The sequence below is a fragment of the Leptodactylus fuscus genome, chromosome 8 (genome assembly GCF_031893055.1).
Source record: "Leptodactylus fuscus isolate aLepFus1 chromosome 8, aLepFus1.hap2, whole genome shotgun sequence".
In the NCBI taxonomy this organism is placed as follows: Eukaryota; Metazoa; Chordata; class Amphibia; order Anura; family Leptodactylidae; genus Leptodactylus; species Leptodactylus fuscus.
This window is the reverse complement of record NC_134272.1, coordinates 52,892,127-52,911,047: the sequence shown is the minus strand read 5'-3', so window position 1 is coordinate 52,911,047 and position 18,921 is coordinate 52,892,127. Positions and strand designations below refer to the sequence as shown.

Sequence of the window (18,921 nt, the reverse complement as noted above, 5' to 3'; positions counted from 1 at the left end):
GGACTATAAGACACACCCTCATTTTCCCCCCAAATTTGGGGGGGGGGGGGGGGGGGAGTGTGTCTTATAGTCTGAAAAATACGGTACCTGTTGAGGCCTGAGCTGAAAAAGTTTGAGAAGCCCAGCTCTAGAGCAGAAAGCATTGGTTATGGATGATTGATATGGGATAAAGAGAACAAGTTAGGAAACTACATTGCCAAAGTATATAAAAGCAAAGGGAAAACTGGATAAAAAAAATTGCCTAGTTACAAGAGTGCGTCAAAGCACGAAATACCACCCGAACATTATATTCCATCTGACTAATAGCTGCACAATTACTTTCAGATGTTAATATAGATTTCAGCAATAATTTCAGCTAGTTTCTATGGGAACCACTTAAAATACGGCTCTCGTATTGTTAATGATAAACGTTAAATGGCTTTCAGAACCAGCGTATTACAATGGAGAGAGACCTGGATTTCCAATAATAAGGCTAATGTCACCTATTCAGTTTAGGGCGCAAACACAATGATTAGAGGAAGAAAACACGTACATGGCGAATTAATAAGAATTAGTAAGACAGAATGGCGACACAATATAATACCATTGGATTGTGCTATGAGAATACAGACGGTGACGCATACACAGATGTCACCATGTGTTGTTTAGCATGGCTTTAAGGTAATAAATGACGTGAGGTAACAGAAGTGGGTCAAGTCTTATGAGGACATCACACTCCATAACTATCCAATAGTCTGGTGTAAGCAAGGCCTACTAGTACTGCCAGTAGTCTTCTATGAAGCCAAGGGATGGTAGTCTGACTTCTAGAAAGTCCAAAGACTGAAAGAGAGTCCAAAAAAACATTGTTCTTAATGTTTAAGATGACAAAACACCTTTAATAGTCGTTGGCTATTCACCCAAACTTCTACATGCACACTCCGTTTGAGTAAGTGTGCTTGTATTTATGATGGGGAAGGGAAAATAAGATATTCTCGGACACCATTAATTATATATCAAGGGGGATGAAAATTGGAACCCTCAATACACATAAGATTGCCTTGTCTGGTCCAGTGGGTCACCCATCTTTACATGTATTGCCACCTTTAGAGTCCATTTATGTTGGAAGATGATATACCTGTAACAAGGGTCAACTGAAGACATAACAAGTCAGTCGGTACTTGTTTGTCTTCATTTACATGAGCCATCATCATGAGTATGTACACACAAACAATCGACTGTAACACAGTTGGCCCCATATTTCATCATCTATTTACTACTACTATGGGTGGTGAGGGTAACAATTATTATATCCACATAAGACTTAATCTACAGCAATTGAGCGGTGGACATATTTACACCCCCTATTTCTAAGCATGGATATGCTCATGGCTAGTAATTGTGCAGTTACGTACTACACAAGCCAATTACAATAGCACTGTAGAACAGATCTTTATAGTGCACCTGTAACCAGGCCTGAAAAGCCCAATGAAATCCATCAATTGATAGGTGCTGTCACCCTGAGCATTTTGGAGTTTTGTTTATCCAAATCTGTTCAGCCATTCAAAAGATATAAGACCTATTACTGTTGATGCAAATTAGGGTATACCAGCCAAGTGAGTGGTCTCTGTGTGCTGTATGTTATGCAGGGTTACCATATACTTAGCTACTAAATCCAAATTTACATCAACATTAAAGAGGGCCTTTCATGGGTTTGGGCACAGCAGTTTTATATACTGCTGGAAAGCCGACAGTGCGCTGAATTCAGCGCACTGTCAGCTTTCCCGATCTGTGTCCCGGGTAAAGAGCTTTCGGTGCCAATACCGTAGCTCTTAACAGTCAGAAGGACGTTCCTGACAGTCAGTCAGGAACGTCCTTCTCCACAGCAGCACCTGTACTGTGTGATCGGGGAGGAACGCCCCCCTCCCTCTGCTCACAGTGCTCGCCCATAGACGAGTATTATCAGGAGGGGAGGGAGCGTTCCTCCCCGCTCACACTGTACAGCGCGATAGGCGCTGCTGTGGAAAAGGACGTTCCTGACAGACTGTCAGGAACGCCCTTCTGACTGTAAAGAGCTATGGTATTGGCATCGATAGCTCTTTACCTGGGGCACAGATCAGAAAAGCTGACAGTGCGCTGAATTCAGCGCACTGTCGGCTTTCCAGCAGTATATAGAACTGCCTGTGCCCCAAACCCATGAAAGGTCCTCTTTAAAGGTATTCAATCATTAAAATGCTATTTTTTTGTCCCTAACATGTAGGAATAGCCTTTAGAAAGGCTATTTTTCTTCTACCTTTAGATGTCTTCTCCACGCTGCCTTTCAGTAGAAATCCCAGTTTTCTTCTGTAGGCAAATGAGTTCTCTCACAGTACTAGGGGCGTCCCAAATGCTGCGAAAGAACTCTCCAGCGCCACCTCTACGGCCTCTCCTTTCCTCTTCTTCTGCGCTGGCTTCAAACTTCTAAGCATTCGCAGTTGGCTCTGCCGTTTGGGCTTCGGGTAGAGCCGACTGCGCTTTCCCGTGGCCATTTTCTTGTGGCCACTTACCCCTGCTTACTGTGTAAGCAGCCACAAGAAAATGGCCGTTTACTGTGTAAGCGGCCACAGGAAAATTGCCGTGGGCATGTGCAGTAGGTTCTGCCCGAGGCCCGACGGCAGAGCCGACTGTGCATTCCAAGAAGTTTGAAGCCAGAAGACGACGCAGGGAGAGGCCGTTCCAGGCAAAGATAGAGGCGGCACTAGAGATTTCTCTCGCAGCATTGGGGACGCCCCCTGTGCTGTTTGAGCGCTGGGGACCGCCCCCAGTGCTGCAAGAGAACTCATTTGCATACAGAAGAAAACTTGGATATCTACGGAACAACGGCGCGGAGAAGACATCTAAAGGTAGGAGAAGAATATCCTTTCTTAAGGCTATCCTTACGTGTTAGGGACAAAAATATAGAATTTTAATGATTGAATCCCTTTAAAAAAGTTTATATCTTTGGAGTGGCTGAACAGACTTGGATAAACAAAACACCTCAATGCTCAAGGTAACAGGGCCTATCAGATGATAGAGATCATTGGGCTTTTCAGACCTTAAGATAGGTCCTCTTTAAACTGCACAAAGAGGACAGTGCACCAAAAAAAAAAAAAGAAATAAGACAGTAATGGGTTAAACTCAAGATTTCCAAAATGCATAACTCTTTTTTTAACAATTTGAAGGAAAGTTTCCAAGCTGAATTACATACAATGACCAAGCACCTGCTGCTTTGTATGTCTAACAAATTTCAATTATTCCTTCAGGAAAATGTCAAAATATACCACCAAAGAGAAAAACGTGACAACAACTATAATTATACGGCCTCCACAGCCAGGAGACAGATGTGTAAGGAGGGTAAGCTTGTATGTTTCACCACTTTAACATGAAGTAACACGGATACCAAACACAACTCCTTCTATTCCAGAGAATTCATTCTGCCATGTGCGTTTTCTGAAATTCCCATGAGCAGGAACAGACTGGCAATACCCTTGGTAAATCCAGGGCTCACTTACATAATGTCAATACCATAACAACTGAAATATGAAGACGCGCACACTTATATACACATATACAAACATACACACTCATTCTTTGTGTGAAATAGGCCATGTATATGGAAGATAAAAAAAAACAAACAAAAAAAAAAAAAAACAGATTATCAACTTCTACGCACTGACCTGACAACAGTGAAAAAGATGGCGGAACAAATATACATTGTTCATTTAAAAAAAAATATGCTTAAAAATTAACTTTTCAGCTAGTTTGGGATCACTAAACTACCAGCATGCCTTTATATCTACTGTATATGAAAGCTGCACATTCCCAAAATCTGTAGAAAATGAATATATATCGCGGGTTGCAGAGCGCCTCTGGAAGAAAAGCCACTCCCAGGAGGACTTCCTCAGTTACAAAGAGGCAGTTCTCGCATTTAAGAACGCACTCCCCTCCGCAAAGCAGAACTACTTCACCACACTCATATCTGCACTCTCTCGGAATCCCAAACAGCTATTCACCACCTTCAATTCCCTCCTTCTGCCCCCCCTCCAACATCACTTATCTCAGCTGGCGACTTTGCCTCTTATTTCAAAACTAAAATCGACACCATCAGAGACAGTCTCACCCTACTCCCCTGAAAACCCCTCTACCCAACTACTTGCTGCTCCACATCCCTGACCTGTTTCTCCACCATCACTGACGAAACACTCCTCCTTAATCTCTAAATCCCACCTCACCTCCTGCGCGCTTGACCCGATCCAGTCACATCTCATCCCCAAACTCACTGAAGTCATTACTCCGGCCCTAACCCATCTCTTCAACCTATCTCTAGCCAATGGATCCTTCCCCTCTGCCTTCAAACACGCCACAGTCACGCCTATACTTAAGAAACCGTCCCTCGACCCGTCCTCTCCAGCCAACTATCATCCCATCTCACTGCTCCCGTACGCCTCAAAACTGCTTGAGCAGCACGTCCACTCAGAACTCTCCTCCTATCTCTCGTCCAACCTGCTCTTTGACAGACTACAGTCAGGCTTCAGACCCCGGCACTCCACTGAAACTGCCCTAACAAAAGTCACTAATGACCTGCTAACCACCAAAGCCAAGCGCCATTACTCTGTCCTCCTCCTCCTTGACCTCTCCTCTGCCTTTGACACAGTCGACCACTCCCTCCTGTTAGAAATTCTCTCATCCCTTGGTATCTCAGACCTGGCCCTTTCCTGGATCTCCTCATACCTCACCGACCACACATTCAGCGTCTCCCACTCACACACCACACCCTCTCTCTGTAGGTGTCCCCCAAGACTCCGTCCTAGGACCCCTCCTGTTCTACATCTACACCCTTAGCCTGGGACAACTCATAGAATCTCATGGTTTCCAGTACCATTGCTATGCCGATGACACCCAAATATACATCTCTGGACCAGACATTACCTCTCTGCTGGCCAGAGTTCCAGATTGTTTAACGGCTGTAGCCTCCTTCCTCTCCTCTCGCTTTCTCAAACTCAATATGGAGAAAACGGAGTTCATCATCTTTGCCCCACCCCGTATGGCCCCTCCACGCAACCCATCTATCAAAGTCAACAGAACCACACTTACCCCTGTTCCACAGGCCCGATGCCTTGGAGTAACACTGGACCCTGACCTATCCTTCAAGTCACACATTCAAACCCTCAACACTTCCTGGCGCCTCCAACTCAAGAACATCCACCGAATCCGCTCCTTCCTCACCCCCTGAAATTACTAAGACGCTCATCCAGGCCCTCATAATCTCCCGCCTAGATTACTGCAACACCCTTCTCCATGGACTCCCAGCTAACACCCTCACCCCCCTCCAGTCCACCTTAAACTGCGCTACTCGCTTAATTCACCTCTCCCCCCGATCTTCATCAGCTGCTCCCCTCTGCCAGTCCTTCCTCTGGCTACCCATAGCCCAGTGAATTGAGTTCAAGCTACAAACGTTAACATATAAAGCCATCCACAACCTTTCCCCTCCATATATCTCTGAACTAATCTCCCGCTACCTGCCTACACGTAACCTCAGATCCTCCAATGACCTCCTACTCCGCTCTGCTCTCAGCCGCTCCTCACACAACCGTCTCCAAGATTTCTCCTGTGCATCCCCCATACTCTGGAACTCCCTACCAAGACACATAAGACTGACCCCCACAATCACAGGCTTCAAGAAGGCCCTGAAGATTCACCTATTCAGGAAGGCCTACAACCTCCAATAACACTATCACCACTACACCAACTGAACTGTCTCCCCCTCTCCTTCTGTCTCTACCCCCCTTCCCTCATAGATTGTAAGCCCTTGAGGGCAGGGCCCTCTACCCCATTGTGCCAGTCGGTCACTGTTAGTTTTATATCTGCCTGTATATTTTATGTACTGTATGTAACCCCCAAATGTAAAGCACCATGGAATTAATGGTGCTATATAAATAAGCAATAATAATAATATTATATCTAATAGGAATAATAGTTCAGAAGTGAGCATTGTGCAGATGAAGACGAGGCAGTACACTTCCATGTACTGTACATGCCCTGCATAACAGGCAGATGTAGAGTGTCCGCGGCTTTATTGGGAGCGAGGCCCATCCAGCAATGCCTTAAAGAGGACCCCCTGATTTGATACCTTATAGAATGGGACCATAAACCCCTCCTCCATTATGGCTTGCAAGCAGTTTACTGTCCCTAAACTAGCTGACAGATTTCCTTTACGCAATTGTTTCATCTAAGTGTATAGGTCAAGGAAGAAAGTATTAAATACACCAAATTCCAACAGATTTCCCCCTCCCCATTCCTGCTGTGTTCAGTAACTTTGATCCTGTGTCTATGTTTTATTTTAACATCTGTGTTCCACCTTTCCACTGAGGATACCAGTATTCAACAGAACCCTCAAGTCAATGTGGTCCATTGGCATGATTTAGATACTTTGTTCAACATATTTGGAGTTTGCATGGGAAGAGTTCTTAATTGACAAACAATGATGTTGAGACATGACCAAGAAGTATCAACTTATATGACTGACACCAACGTAAGGTTGCTGAACAAGTACGCTGGATCTTTATACAAGACATTCATTGCATATCTTATGGATATTTGATAATATCCTAGATGGGAATACCCCTTTAAAAATGGCCATACACTTTGTGACCTATTACAAAGATGCAAATTCTGCAAAGGTCAAAAGAAGGATGGGAATAATCCAGTGAGAGACAGCTCTGGCAGTGGCTTATCTTCCTTGAGAACACAAGGTCTTTTTTTTCTGCTGGGGAAGAGTTGAGAGACCCCCACTCACATTAGTCAACTGGTTTTGTTGAAATCTGCGGGTTCATCTCAACATTCATCTAAAATGAATCTCATCTAATACGTGTTTTAGTCATCAACCAAACCGTGAAGTGGGTCAACGAAGATGAGGCACTGTGACTGATCAGCGGGACACAAAAGGATACTGTAACCCCTAGAGGACACTCACCTTCCACAATTTATTTATTTATTTTAATCTTTCCATTCACCAAGATGTAGAGAACTTTTTTGTGGGACAAATTTTACTTCATCATGGCACGATTTGATATTTCATAAAATGTCAGAAAAAAAAATCAGAATAAAGTAGATTTCAAGTCTGTGGTGTTCATTCTTCATCAAAAATTAAACATTACCTATATACACTCACCGGCCACTTTATTAGGTACACCTGTCCAACTGCTCGTTAACACTTAATTTCTAATCAGCCAATCACATGGCGGCAACTCAGTGCATTTAGGCATGTAGACATGGTCAAGACAATCTCCTGCAGTTCAAACCGAGCATCAGTATGGGGAAGAAAGGTGATTTGAGTGCCTTTGAACTTGGCATGGTTGTTGGTGCCAGAAGGGCTTTTCTGAGTATTTCAGAAACTGCTGATCTACTGGGATTTTCACGCACAACCATCTCTAGGGTTTACAGAGAATGGTCCGAAAAAGAAAAAAACATCCAGTGAGCGGCAGTTCTGTGGGCGGAAATGCGTTGTTGATGCCAGAGGTCAGAGGAGAATGGCCAGACTGGTTCGAGCTGATAGAAAGGCAACAGTGACTCAAATAGCCACCCGTTACAACCAAGGTAGCCAGAAGAGCATCTCTGAACTCACAGTACGTCGAACTTTGAGGCAGATGGGCTACAGCAGCAGAAGACCACACCGGGTGCCACTCCTTTCAGCTAAGAACAGGAAACTGAGGCTACAATTTGCACAAGCTCATCGAAATTGGACAATTGAAGATTGGAAAAACGTTGCCTGGTCTGATGAGTCTCGATTTCTGCTGCGACATTCGGATGGTAGGGTCAGAATTTGGCGTCAACAACATGAAAGCATGGATCCATCCTGCCTTGTATCAACGGTTCAGGCTGGTGGTGGTGGTGTCATGGTGTGGGGAATATTTTCTTGGCACTCTTTGGGCCCCTTGGTACCAATTGAGCATCGTTGCAACGCCAAAGCCTACCTGAGTATTGTTGCTGACCATGTCCATCCCTTTATGACCACAATGTACCCAACATCTGATGGCTACTTTCAGCAGGATAATGCGCCATGTCATAAAGCTGGAATCATCTCAGACTGGTTTCTTGAACATGACAATGAGTTCACTGTACTCCAATGGCCTCCACAGTCACCAGATCTCAATCCAATAGAGCATCTTTGGGATGTGGTGGAACGGGAGATTCGCATCATGGATGTGCAGCCGACAAATCTGCGGCAACTGTGTGATGCCATCATGTCAATATGGACCAAAATCTCTGAGGAATGCTTCCAGCACCTTGTTGAATCTATGCCATGAAGAATTGAGGCAGTTCTGAAGGCAAAAGGGGGTCCAACCCGTTACTAGCATGGTGTACCTAATAAAGTGGCCGGTGAGTGTAATTTTTTAATCATTTGAAATTTTCCCTACAACGGTGTTCACCATATGCAATAAATATTTTTGTATTTTAATACTTTGAGCATTTTCAGATGTGGGGGATAACCAACGTGTTTATGTATTTTTCTGTTTTATTTGATTTTAATTCCTCTTGAACCTCAAAACCTTCATGTCTTCATAAAAGTGCGGTTTTATATACCTCTAGAAATCAGACAGTGCACTGAATTCAGCGCACTGTTGGGTTTTCCCGGTATCGGTGCCATTATATTCAGCACTGATATCTCCCCACTGTCAGAAAGGTGTTCCTCATAACTCAGAGTCATTGTTGGGCGGTAAGAAAGATCCCCTCTTACAGTACAAGACTATGTTAGAGTACTGTCAGGGTGTTACTCACAGCCCAGCGATGACTCTGATTTATGAGGAAGGCTCTTCTGACAGTGGGGAGATATCAGTGCTGAAGCTAAAGACATCGATATCTCCAGCACTGGGGCACAAACCAGGAAAGCTGTATATAAAACCACACTTTCTTGAAGACATGAAAGGTCCTCTTTAAATTGTTCGATTGCTTACACCACAGCCTGCGATTATACTGTATTGAAGTCTAAGGAAAGATTGTTATACCAATTTTGAGTCCTGTCACAGGCAGAGACTGTAGAAGAGCGACTCCTTTACTGGAACTAAACTGGAAAGTAACCACTCACCACGAACAATGGCATCTAAGTGGTTAAATGCCAATGAGCAGACATCTCTAATTCTGGGCACTGCTTCTCCGTCCCTGCCATGTATAATAGCACATTTAAAACCCAGGCATCTGCCTTATTAGTACAGTGCATGTCATTAGGGGTTAAACAGGATTAATTTATGGAATCTTAACACCGACATCACTAATGATTTGAAGAACCGGGAGACACATTTATCAAGAAGGTAAAAAAAAAACAAAAAACTTTGCTATATTTAATATGGGCATCTCAAATTGATTACTAGAGACGGAATATTTTATTTCATTTTATTTCTCATTAAACTGAAGAATCCACTAAACTGGTGAAATAAGGGCAATTAGAGCTGGCACCGTGTAAAAGAACTTCTCAGAGGCAAGCTGAAATATGCGTGCAAAACGGATTTCTTGCAGAACAAAATGTACAGTTTAGATGGATTTATATATTATTTTTTTTAGGTGAACAGTTTGTTCAAAATGAAAAAATATGCTAACAGTAACACTGGCTAAATGGTAAAACGTGTGTGATAAAAGGTTGTATATACAGGTATTGTACTTTTATTAATGACCCGGTAATTTAATATGTTTATTTGCAGACTGCAAAGAAAGGAGTCACCTATTTTCGGAAAACTGTGGTTCAACCACTTTCTGCAATACGTCCAAAATGTCAGCAACAATGCTTTCCCCCTAAGAATCCGTCTCAGTAATTCTCTGTACGCAACATTAGACAGTACAGAGCTCCCTTATTTATCCTAGGGAAGCAAATGCCATTTTGAGGCAGTACCCAGATTTCTTGGGTTTATTTACATACATCAAAAATAAACTCAAGGGTTAATTGGCTTCCAACAGATTTTGCTGCGTTTTTTTTTTTTTTTTTTGAGACAAAGGCAGGATTGGATTGGTTTGGTTTGGATTGAGCAGAAGGGAGTAATATAAGAGCTTCCTATATATTTCCTACTCCTTTAGTAGCCATTCTTGGCTTTGGCTCAAAAAAAATGCAGCAAAATCGGCAAAGGAAAAAAAAAAAAAAAAAAAATCGAAGTATCTGCAAAGTGCAGCCTTAGCCTAAGGTAAGGTAGGTATTACTCCACATGCTAGCCTGGCTGAGAAAAAGTTCTCAATAGGAAGAGGGGAGAAAACTATTGCCAAAACACTGCTGGAGTTAGCTTACCTCCCATGAGAACAAAGGGTCAGCCGAAGTGAAAATCGAAATCTTTAAAATCTTATTTAGGGACAAGCTTAAAGGGAGTCTGTTACCAGAACCCACATATCAACCCCGTCCAGCAAATAGTTTGATTTAGGTGACCCTAACCTGTGTTTTCTGCTTGTGGATTGGTGCCCCTGCTGCCTAGATATTACTTTGCCATTGCTTTTTGAAGCAATGAGGGTGTTACAGTTACTCCAGAGAGTTAAAGGGGCTCTATCACTGGGAAAAGTCATTTTTAACTAATCACATCCTTGCTTAGGCTTTAAAAAGGCTGTTCCACACCTACCTTTAGTATGTAAATTGCCTCAGTGGTTTCTGAATAAGTCCATTTTTATTCATATGCTAATTAGACTGGTGCACGATGCATCGTGCACCCTTTGCTATTAATTCCTATGGGAGTATATAGCACAGGCTTCTGCTGCTGCCGCTGATGACTCAGCTTCCTGTTTGCACACACAGATAGGAGATGATAGCAGAGAGCAATGCTGCTGGGAACTTCCTGTGCTGGCTAGAAGCTAATTAGCATATGAATAAAAATGGACTTATTCAGAAACCACTGAGGCAATTTACATACTAAAAGTAGGTGTGGAATAGCCTTTCTAAAGCCTATGCAAGGATGTGCTTGGTTAAAAATGACTTTTCCCAATGATAGAGCCCCTTTAAGCGGCAACACCCTTAGTGCTGCGAAGAGTCTATTTGCGTATTGAAAAAAACAGCGATATCTTGGCAATGGAGGTACCGAGTCACACGAGGAAAACATGGTTTGATTCTGGCGACCCTAACCTATCTGTCTGTAGGGCTGGGTTGATGTATTGGGTCCTGGTGATAGACTACCTTTAAAAATGCAAAATAGTCACTACTTTTCATACTTTTTTGATGACAAATAAGAATATACTCAGTTTATAGGCTGCTGCTATTTCCACAATAACACAGGACCCTCAGGAGATATAGTTATATAGAGCAGTGCACTTGGTTTCATTGATTGGGTAGAGTGTTGGACTATGATGGAAGGGATTCCTAAGACTTCAAAGACCAATACATTAGAGTAAGAAATATAAAATTCAGATGTACTGGAGGTACTTCATGAAACACATTTTAAACTATAAAGACGTAAGAATAACCTTTCTAAATGCTATTCATCTCTTACCTTTATCTTCAAGATCCATGCCGCCGTTTTTGAATTTTTATTCATTGTGCTCAGAAAGCACATCAGGCCTTCCCCCTGTGCTCTAAGCACAGTGTTGTCATCCATTCCAGCTCTGCCTTTCTCCTACTCCGTGGCCATTCTCCTCCTCTTCACTCCTTTTCTTACCGGAGACCACTGCAAAATGGCCAACGAAACAGCCAACTGCATAGGTCTGTCAGCCATTGTGTGGTGGTCTCCTGTAAGAAGAAGAGGAGAACAGCCAATGGAGCAGAAGAAAGAATGGTGATAGAATGGATGACAACACTGTGCTCAGAGTATAGGGGGAACGCCTCCTGTGCTTTCTGAGCACAATGAAGAAAAATTGAAAAACAGTGGCATGGACACGATAAAGGTAGGAGATAAATAGCCTGAACAAAGGTTATTCCTACATGCTTTTGGTCTTTAATGATAGAATCCTGTTAACAATTCTGTAGACCATTGGATGCTAAGGCAGGACCACTTGTTACTTAAAAAATTGATGATCAGGCCCCAACAAATTTCATATTAGTGACCTATCCATAGGTTTTGGAAACAAAAATTGAGTTGTTTGGTTATAAAAAAAGGCGTTATGCATGGCGTCCAAAAAGAAACAGCATTCCAAGAAAAACACATGCTACCCACTGTAAAATTTGGTGGAGGTTCCATCATGCTTTGGGGCTGTGTGGCCAATGCCGGCATCGGGAATCTTGTTAAAGTTGAGAGTCGCATGGATTCCACTTAGTATCAGCAGATTCTTGAGAATAATGTTCAAGAATCAGTGACGAAGTTGAAGTTACGCCGGGGATGGATATTTCAGCAAGACAATGATCCAAAACACCGCTCCAAATCCTCAGGCATTCATGCAGAGGAACAATTACAATGTTCTGGAATGGCCATCTCAGTCCCCAGACCTGAATATCATTGAACATCTGTGGGATGATTTGAAGCAGGCTGTCCATGCTCGGCGACCATCTAACTTAACTGAACTTGAATTGTTTGTCCAAAATACCTTTATCCAGGATCCAGGAACTGATTAAAAGCTACAGGAAGCAACTAGAGGCTGTTATCTTTGCAAAAGGAGGATCTACTAAATATGAATGTCACTTTTCTGTTGAGGTGCCCATACTTTTGCACCGGTCAAATTTTGGTTTAATGCATATTGCACATTTTCTGTTAGTACAATAAACCTCATTTCAATCCTGAAATATTACTGTGTCCATCAGTTATTAGATATATCAAACTGAAATGGCTGTTATAAACACCAAAATATTTAGAACTAAAAATGATTAAGATTAATAGGGGTGCCCAAACTTTTTCATAGGACTATATATATATATATATATATATATATATATATATATATATATATATATTTTTATTTATTTATTTTTTGCTACATTGATCACTATGCAAGATAAATAACGACATTTTATTAGCCTGGACATTTTCAGATATGGCAATACCAATATACAAAGTAAAAATCCACAGAGAAACCGCTGCATTTTCTGTCACGGAAAAAAACGCACATGTACATACGTTTTTCAGTTTTGTGCTGCGGAAATTCATATGAGTTTTCTGTTGAGTTTTTCATTGCGTTTTTGCTCAAGTTTCTCATGTGCAATAAAGGTATTTGAAAGGTTATGTTGAAAATCTTGAGGAATTATGGTCCTCTGCTATTTAGGCCGGGGCCCCACCGGAACGCCACGATTTGTTGCAAATTTTGTTGCATTTTTTTGAGCCAAAGCCAGGAGTGGATTGAGCAAAAGGGAAAAGTATAAAAGACTCCTATTTATTTCCCATTCCTTTTGTAGCCATTCTTGGCTTTAGATCTAAAAACCACAACAAAAAAAGCTGTGTTTCTGCAACGTGCGGCCTTAGCCTATCCACTCCAAGTTTCTGGTTTTCAGCTTACTATCTCGGATTTGTATACAGATCAACCATTACCTAGCCCTTATCAGAGCTCAGCAGCTCAGAGCACTTTGCAGAAAAAGAGTAGAGAAAATATGGGGCAGGGATCAAGGACCGAGTCAGCCAGACCAGAGAGATGGTCTGAAACCTAGGCAACTAGATGTAAATACTGAGGAGGCATAACGAGTATAAGCCAAATTTTTCAGCACAGTTTTTGTGCTGAAAAAGTCCCCCTCGGCTTATACTCGAGTCAAGCAGGGAGGGGGGGGGTCTATGACCAGCCGCAATAGTAATGTATAGAATCTCCCATAAAATAGTGAAAAAAAAGTTGTAAATCCCTCCTTTCCCTAGAATACATATAAGTAGAAAATTACTGTGATACACATACACATCAGGTATCCCTGTGTCTGAAAGTGACCGGTCTACTGAATATAGGGTATCTGCAGTGCTCCTGTTCCGTCGGGAAGGGGTTAATAGGAGCACTGCAGATACCCTATATTCAGCCAGGCTGAATTCCAAGTGGGGGGAAAAAAACCAGTACTCAAACTCAGCGAAGGGGCAGACAGACACCAAAACACCCCCTCCCCTTCTCCATCACCCAGCAACTGCTGCACCCAAAAACTCCGACCATTTTAATTTTCGAAATTTTCCAGTAGCTGCTGCATTTCCCCCTTCGGCTTATACTCGAGTCAATAAGTTTTCCCAGTTTTTTGTGGTAAAATTAGGGGCCTCGGCTTATATTCGGGTCGCTTATACTCGGGTATATACGGTACTTAACAATCCGAACAGAATTTTATTTAGTTTGTCAGATACAGCTCAATATGTGTTCTCAGTTTTTACACGTTACCTAGGTTTTAGACCACCAGGGCCATCTAGAAGAATGGCTGGTCTGTTCTGTCCATCTCTATTCTATTCTCTATACTGCAGATTTACACAACAAAGTAATCTTTTTCACTGGTCCCCTTTTCCATCCAAGAAAAACCCCAAAACTATTTTATTACAAAAACATTTTGGAAAACGTCGACAACTACGTGTTGGAGTCACCAGAAGCCCACACAACAATGATAATGCCCAATAGTGGTGGTGGCCATTCTTGATTTTCACCTATTAGTAAAGTTATGTTATAGTACAGCTATAAACATGTTCTATACAGATACTATATATCTCAGTCTATCAGTAACATGCAGTAATATGTTCTTGAGATATAACGAACTGTTAATTGTAATCCAATTTCCAATGACAAGAACATCTCTGTGAGCAGCATTGTCACTCATAGCATCCTTTTATTACAGGCGAGGACACTAGCCCCAATTTTCCATCTTCTGCCGTTTTCATCAGTTGTCATAGCAACTTGGCCTTACATTATAAAGCCGGCAATAATGGAGAGGTGTTGTTTATCTTGTGTAATGTAATGCAGATCCTAGGATTTTAAGGAAAAAATAACTTGGTTTGTTCTGAAGTAAAACTCACGTGTATTTCTGGCAAGACATGGAACATAATGTGAAAGGACGAAGAAGAAAATAGTCATTCGCTAAATACAAATACATCATCTTCATTTTGGACAAACATTTACACAATAATAAAGGGTTGCCATACTGCATGGAGCAAAAATCACTAAAGATCTGTTCACATTGACTTCTGAATGCAGTATCTGACAAATGATGGCCTTAACTTATCATGGCAGACCACTAAGGCCCGCCATTGCTTTGACAGCAAGTATCATGGAGCATCTCTGATATTCTCACCAATAAAAGTGATGAAATCCCAAAGGCTCCTATAGGTAATGTTAAAATATCCCTTAAAGAGGACCTTTCATCAGATTGGTCCCGGTACCGTAGCGCTTTACAGTCAGAAGGGCGTTTCTGACAGTTAGCCAGGGACGTCCTTCTGCCTCGCGGCGCCTATCGCATTGTACTGTGTGAGCGGGGAGGAATGCCCCCTCCCCTCCTGATAATACTGGTCTATGGACGAGCACTGTGAGCAAAGGGAGGGGGCGTTCCTCCCCGCTCCACAGTACAGCATGATAGGCGCTGCTGGGCAGAAGGGCGTCCCTGGCTAACTGTCAGACACGCCCTTCTGACTGTAAAGCACTACGGTATCGGGACCGATAGCGCTTTACCCAGGGCACAGATCAGGAAAGCCGACAGTGCGCTGAATTCAGCGCACTGTCAGTTTTCCAGCAGTATATAGAACTGCCTGTGCCCAATCTGATGAAAGGTCCTCTTTAAAGGGGATCTCTTCAGATCCCATCATATAAAGCCAACCATACAGCTTCATATGAACAGCTTTTCCCCTTGTAAATTGATGCCTCCACTGCCAAATTATCAATATGCGAATCAGCTCTTTGGCGCAATTTCGGGATTGAATTTTACCTCTTTAGAGCAATGGCAACACCCTCGTTGCTCCAAAGAGCTCATTTACATATTGACAAAAAAAAGCAATATCTCAGCAACGGAGGCAGCAACTCACAATGATTCAGGTGACCCGAACCTATCTCCAGGGCTGGGTTGATAAGGGCTGGTGACCCGAACCTATCTCCAGGGCTGGGTTAATAAGGGCTGGTGACCCAAACCTATCTCCAGGGCTGGGATGACGGATTCCCTTTACAGACAACATGATATGATCTGAGAATGTTTAATATGATAGAACATTTCCTTGAAGAGAAATCTTTAGTTCTTGTGATACATTGTATGCGAGTTTTCCATTACCCACCTTCAGCTGTAACCTGGATCTGGACCTTTAGTGTCTTTCACATGCTTATCTGCTGTAACCGGTTTACAATAAAACCTGAAAAAAGAAAAAAACAATACATGGTTAATTACCGGTAATAAAAAAAAACAAACAATTTTATTCAAGTGGATTTGATGAGAAACGATTTAACAAGGCAGATTACATTCCTGGAGTAGATTGGATAACTTGGTCTTATAAATGACCTTTCATGGGTCACTACAACGTAATCCTATTCTTCCTGAATAATCATCTCATTCTGGTGACAGAGCATATAACATTCAGAGATAAGTGGCGCCTCAGTTCTTCCAGCTCCATCATAGATTGTACAAGCCACTGACAGACAATGAGCGCTCCACTCCTCAGCAGGTTATTTTCTAGCGGCAGTGGATATTATACAGTTCTGTACCTTAGCTGCTGCAGAACATCATTCTATATACCTAAGGATATGCAGGCTCTCTTTATGAACAGGCCAAAGGCAGGATGCCACATTAAAGTTCACATACATCAGTGCCTGTGCCCTGACGCAACCAATGACACACCGGTCCACCATCTAAGGCTAGACAAATTGTGCACACGCCGTCTTTCTGTCTGGCGCAGAGACACATCCAGAATGTAACTAAGGCCACTGATGCCAAAAACAATCACGTAGAAAACAATGGCTGGCATTAGTCTCCCTTTGGCATTTCGCTACCACTGCAGAGGGAAAATGACACATAGGTGAAGCCAGCCTTACTATCCAAACAGGTTCGGATTTGGTGGAAACATATAAGGCGAATTGCACACAACCATGGTGCTTGGTTTTGTTTTACTGTAGGCAAAAATGGATCCATATTCTATAAAAACACATGTTCACATTGCATCAGTACACATCTGTAATCACAGATCCACAAAAAGACTTGTAAGATCCCATAAACCTGCGAGTCTGTGCCACCAATTTATATAGGAATAGGACATACTCCAAATTTTCGGAATGATTTCTACAGCCAGACTGTGAAAACTAGGGATGTCTGTACGGGACAGCATAAATTAATAGGTTCGAAACTATCCGTAATTATAGATCCATACTGCAGACAAAATCCCAAATACAACTACAGTCATGTACAGTATATGCATTTTAAGAATTGAAAGTCAACTCAGCGCTCCATTTCTTATAAAAAGGGTTCATTGTGGCAATTATAAGGATATTACCCTATACACACCAATCAGCCATACCCTAAACCACCTGCCTGAGGTCTCCTTACACCTCCGAAATAGGCCTGAGCTGTCAAAGGATAGAAATGTTCCCAACCCAAGTTTCAACGCAACCCTTTGCCCCCAATGTTAAAGTACCGTATATTATTAAGTCAGTATTACATTCTGTAATAAGGGAGAAATCCTAATATGTAACGTGAGGCTCATTACATCTGACAGAAATGAAAATAAACATATTTTCTAATGAATTATGGCTGGTGTCCTGGCCAGTCCAGCATCACTGGAGAATGAATCAGAACGATTGCCTCAGAGATGCTGTGAAAAGATTGTACAATGTCTTGGGGTTAATCACAAGATTGCAAATAACAGGCAGACAAGCCAGGAGACTTGACAAACAAGTGTATTACCATTGAAATCCTGGAACTATGTGCAAGCCTGCCAAATACTGAAGACTTCTCAGAAGATCAACAATAGGAATCTTACAGGATCCAAAAAATAATAAATGATCACGCGTAGAGATGAGCGAACACTAAAATGTTCGAGGTTCGAAATTCGATTCGAACAGCCGCTCACTGTTCGAGTGTTCGAATGGGTTTCGAACCCCATTATAGTCTATGGGGAACATAAACTCGTTAAGGGGGAAACCCAAATTCGTGTCTGGAGGGTCACCAAGTCCACTATGACACCCCAGGAAATGATACCAACACCCTGGAATGACACTGGGACAGCAGGGGAAGCATGTCTGGGGGCATAAAAGTCACTTTATTTCATGGAAATCCCTGTCAGTTTGCGATTTTCGCAAGCTAACTTTTCCCCATAGAAATGCATTGGCCAGTGCTGATTGGCCAGAGTACGGAACTCGACCAATCAGCGCTGGCTCTGCTGGAGGAGGCGGAGTCTAAGATCGCTCCACACCAGTCTCCATTCAGGTCCGACCTTAGACTCCGCCTCCTCCGGCAGAGCCAGCGCTGATTGGCCGAAGGCTGGCCAATGCATTCCTATGCGAATGCAGAGACTTAGCAGTGCTGAGTCAGTTTTGCTCAACTACACATCTGATGCACACTCGGCACTGCTACATCAGATGTAGCAATCTGATGTAGCAGAGCCGAGGGTGCACTAGAACCCCTGTGCAAACTCAGTTCACGCTAATAGAATGCATTGGCCAGCGCTGATTGGCCAATGCATTCTATTAGCCCGATGAAGTAGAGCTGAATGTGTGTGCTAAGCACACACATTCAGCACTGCTTCATCACGCCAATACAATGCATTAGCCAGTGCTGATTGGCCAGAGTACGGAATTCGGCCAATCAGCGCTGGCTCTGCTGGAGGAGGCGGAGTCTAAGATCGCTCCACACCAGTCTCCATTCAGGTCCGACCTTAGACTCCGCCTCCTCCAGCAGAGCCAGCGCTGATTGGCCAGAGTACGGAATTCGGCCAATCAGCACTGGCTAATGCATTGTATTGGCGTGATGAAGCAGTGCTGAATGTGTGTGCTTAGCACACACATTCAGCTCTACTTCATCGGGCTAATAGAATGCATTGGCCAGCGCTGATTGGCCGAATTCCGTACTCTGGCCAATCAGCACTGGCTAATGCATTGTATTGGCGTGATGAAGCAGTGCTGAAT

General features: G+C 42.8%; 1 protein-coding gene across 1 annotated transcript in view; it reads right to left on the bottom strand.

The window, feature by feature from the left end:
• Nucleotides 1-18,921, bottom strand: part of MRTFB (myocardin related transcription factor B) — a 200,679-nt gene that overhangs the window by 142,055 nt on the left and 39,703 nt on the right. The window contains exon 2 of the mRNA XM_075285771.1: nucleotides 16,086-16,160. The gene's annotated coding sequence lies outside the window, so the exon portion shown is untranslated. The remainder of the gene's footprint in view (nucleotides 1-16,085; nucleotides 16,161-18,921) is intronic.